Below are 4936 nucleotides of genomic sequence, written 5' to 3'. Positions count from 1 at the left end.
TGATCATCCTTGACTTGGCACCTGCCCACGGAGCCAAAACTACTAGTAACTGGTGTACAGCCAACTGGCCTGACCTGAACCCCACAGAGAATCTAGGTTGTATTGTCAAGAGGAAGGTGTGAGACATTTATGGTTGTTATCACCGCAAACCTGGGCTTCCATAACACCTCAACAGTGTCAAAGGCTGATCAAACATCTCCATGCCACGCCCCATTGATGAAATGATTTGCTCAAAAGTAGCCCAGACCAAGTAGCCTACTGCATACATTAATATATAGCTTAGTAGTGAAGAATCTGTTCTATAATCAAAGGCCCATACACAGACCTTGAATACTTAGACTAGAAAATACTCAGGCAAAAATACGGAGCATGAAGTCAACAGCAGAGACAGGCAGATGAAGGTTCCGGAGTTCCATTTTATTTGCAGAGAGTACAAGACATCATTCACAGCCATGGGCCTGGCCCACCCGCCTCACGGCGTGTGAGCCACTGAACTAACTGTTACAAACATTTTCAATAGACCTTATACACAAATACAGAGACAACAACAGGAAATGCAAAGGTGGTCTCAGGTTACCCAAACCCCCTTCGTCCCAAATTGTCCCCATATATGGTCACCAGGAAGCCCAGTGCTAGGAGGCACAGTAGGTGTCCTAACATGCAAGCCTACCAAGCGACACCCAACCATTTGTTAGTGGTCATCAAGCCACTGGCTATTCTGAGATTCCTAGCCACTGTGTCCTGACTTGTTTGCCCTGCTGGAAGACAATGTAATGTCACACTACACTAAACAGTTGTTTAAGCTATTTTAGTGTTAATTGTGATTTCCAGATACATCAGACCTCCCTTTGAGGCAACCATGCCTCATAAAAACGAATATGGAAACACAATTGACCCTCGTCCTCCCTTTGGCACTGACTGGAACATTAAAAATATGACACAAAGAGATCAACAATTACAGTAGAATTCAAAAATGGTTTGCAGACTTCTAGGCATTCAAATCACATAACTCGTTACCAGTGTTCTCATTCCATTACAGTATTATCATCGGTGTGCTTATAGAACTCCCTTCTGTGTTCAATTTAATTTCAGGCTAAAACATTACATAGGAAATACAATGAATAAAAATAAGTAAGTAAGTAAATAGTAAAAAATACATTCCAGCCCGAAAACCACAGTAAGAATCTCTCTTACACACTAACAACTTCTCTGTACTGTAATCAACACTTTTAACCTTTACATAACTCAAAACATGATCATTGACATAAATGATAACCCGTAAACATATATCTGACATTTAAACACAATACACCGTCGCTGTATCCAACCCCTTTTGCTTCACTCCAAAGCACCCAATTATTGAATACAAAGTGTGTTACAGTTCTTCAAACTTTACATCTGATGCTCTTAGCATCAGTTAATGTTAAGGATAAATTTTACCATAGTCATCCATAAAATGATTCATTTTTGTTTAGTTAACTCATCTTTTTAGGACATGCAGAAATCATCTATAATTATTTCAACACTCTAGATTCCCCAAGGCTCGTACAAATAACAGCACTGTTACCACCGGCGACCATAAACCCTAACTAAGTTTTTCCAGATCCCGTGCATGCTACTATTATTTACTTACGTTAAAATCCTAGAGTAATTTATATAACTTTAGAGTTTTCCCCACATGTCATAGCAGAAATACCTTCGTTGACTTTTCCCATTCACAAATTTATTCGAACAAAAATAAGAACGTTATGCAAAATTAGGACGATTAACAACTTATGCGTACGACAGGAGCGCTGTCTTTCGCCTGACAAAGAAACATCTACTAATTTTACTCCGGTAAATATTTCTATTCAGCTCCAAATCTCCCTTAGGCATATCATCCCCATTAAGCCAACTTCCCTAATTAAATACTGACACATAAAATCAACATACATGCCCATTAATATGTTGAACTAGACAAACGTAAACATACATTTGGAATCAAATGGAACGATATCCATCTGATATAATAGAATCTTCTGTAACGTTTCTTCTCCTTTTGTCTCACCTTCGTCATCAGTCAGCGCACATGGGCCAAACGAGGTTTGTGATGCAGTACACTTATGCACCGCATGGCGTAGGCCGCTCTGTTGTCGAGAGTTGCCCTTTGTCCGAAAACTTTCATTCTGATCCTGATCTGAATTCACTTTATCACCTCCTCCCTTTCAGTCATGATAATACAACATGACTAAAAAACGAGAAAGTGAATCAGCGTCATCACAGGAGCATGTAGGCCCCTGCAAGGCAGAAGCTTGCGATTCGCCGCGTTGCGAGCTTGTAGATCAGCTCCGTCGAGCCGCTGAATGGAACGAAGCCACGACGCCTCGCCGCCGGCGCCTGTCGAGTCGAGACGCGCCGTGAAGAGTCAATGAAGTGGCCATCGCCTCCCTTGGACCGCTGACCGCCGATGAACGCCCTCGGGCCGGGGTACGCTGTGCTCCGTAGCACCCCTCTCCCCGCCGTCCAGCCGCTGTCCATCGCCCTCTGGTCACGATCGCCGAGAGCCGTTGCCCATCGCCGCTCCTCCGTGCAGGCCGCCTCCGTCGTGGTGGTGATGAATGAAACCCCCCCCCACCGCGCCGGGCAGGCCGTCGCCATCGTCTCGCCGGTCGACCGCAGTGCGCATAGCGCCGTCGTCGTCGCCGTTCCCCTCCGTTCAAAAAATTGCCGACCGAAATATCTATTAGACTGAATTGTCAATTGTCCACTGCATGGTTCTCTCGCCTGACGCAAAAATGCATCAACACGACCGAGCTCGGCACCACTTTGAAGAATCTGTTCTATAATCAAAGGCCCATACACAGACCTTGAATACTTAGACTAGAAAATACTCAGGCAAAAATACGGAGCATGAAGTCAACAGCAGAGACAGGCAGATGAAGGTTCCGGAGTTCCATTTTATTTGCAGAGAGTACAAGACATCATTCACAGCCATGGGCCTGGCCCACCCGCCTCACGGCGTGTGAGCCACTGAACTAACTGTTACAAACATTTTCAATAGACCTTATACACAAATACAGAGACAACAACAGGAAATGCAAAGGTGGTCTCAGGTTACCCAAACCCCCTTCGTCCCAAATTGTCCCCATATATGGTCACCAGGAAGCCCAGTGCTAGGAGGCACAGTAGGTGTCCTAACATGCAAGCCTACCAAGCGACACCCAACCATTTGTTAGTGGTCATCAAGCCACTGGCTATTCTGAGATTCCTAGCCACTGTGTCCTGACTTGTTTGCCCTGCTGGAAGACAATGTAATGTCACACTACACTAAACAGTTGTTTAAGCTATTTTAGTGTTAATTGTGATTTCCAGATACATCAGTAGCCAAAAAGTGAACCCGGACATGTTGAGTACACCAACGTTTTATGTTAGAAATGTTTAGTATGGGTCCCCAGCATGTAGAAACTGCCGGATGCTAACTTGCATATGTTGAGCAATTTTCATAATTGGCATAATATGTGACCATACCATTAACAACCTATAGAAGGCAAAATATTCAAAATGTCATCATGCTTTATCTAGCATGTGGTGTGTCAAACTAGGGGGTTTTCATGATGCTGAATCCATTCCAAGCATTCGTTTTGCAAAGAAAACACTCATTGGGCTTAAAACGGCCATGCCCACTTGCCCATTTGTAAAAGCAAAGCAAAGTTACTATATTTACCCAGGGTAACTGGACTAAGCATCAGATACTTGTTTACAGCCAGGCCCTGCTCATAGAACATTTCATGGTAGTGGTTCAATGCCTTGCTCAAGGGCACTTCAGCGGTGGTAATTTTAACGTGCCGGTCCGGGGATACGAACTGGTGACCTTCCGGTATCAAGACCGCTCCGCAAACCGTTCGGCCACTGCTCCCACACGTGATGACGGCATTGGCCGTTTTTAGCCCAATGAGTGTTTTTTTTGCAAAACTAATGCTTGGAATGGATTCAGCATCATGAAAACCCCCTAGTTTGACACATCACATGCTACATAAAGCACGATGAAATTTTGAATATTTTGCCTTCTATAGGTTGTAATTGGTATGGTCACATATTATGCCAATTATGAAAATTGCTCAACATATGCAAGTTAGCATCCGGCTGTTTCTACATGCTGGGGATCCATACTAAACATTTCTAACATAAAACCTTGGTGTACTCAACATGTCCGGGTTCACAATGGGGCTCTATGGGCTGGCTACTAGACTAATACCTTTCAGATGGTCGACATTTCTTGATCTCGAAAAAAACCTTTTTTTAGTGGTCTCGTATCTCGTTTTTGAGATAAGATTTTTTAGATTTTCATGAGCTTTATGATAATAGCGTATGCCAATATCATAAAGGTTTTTAATACTTCACTTTATGCACAATGAATTGAGAATATATGAAAGTTTCACTTTTTGAATTATATTATGGAAGAAAATAAACGTTTACACGATATTCACATTTTTTGAGAAGGAGCTGTAAACGTGTAACTAAGCTCTGTGTCCCTTTTACTCTGGTTCTGTCTCTGCTCAATTCAATTCAATTGGTTGCCGTTTCGACAAAAAAAAAAAAGTACTGTATCTACAGTTGGAGGCCATCGATATTGTCCTTTTCTTTTTGCTGAGGTTTGCGTGATCTGCGCAAAAGGACAGTTAACCCTTTTGGTGTTTTATTATGTTATAATTTAGTTTTAGCTATTGAAAAATAGCAGATCTACAAGCTCATAGCGCGCCACCGAGTGGCGCGCTACGAGCTTGTAGTTCTGCTATTTTTGAAAAATCGTGAAAATATTTATTTCAGAAAACTGGAGGATTTAGAAGGTTTTTTTTTAATTTTGAGGTCAGGCCTAAATGGGTCAAATGATAAGGGACAATATCGGTGGCACCCAACTGTATCTATCAACTTCAAACGCAAAATATGAGACGTGAAG

The sequence above is a fragment of the Electrona antarctica genome, assembly GCF_951216825.1.
Source record: "Electrona antarctica genome assembly, chromosome: 8".
NCBI classification, from domain to species: domain Eukaryota; kingdom Metazoa; phylum Chordata; class Actinopteri; order Myctophiformes; family Myctophidae; genus Electrona; species Electrona antarctica.
Note: the sequence above shows the minus strand (reverse complement) of the source record.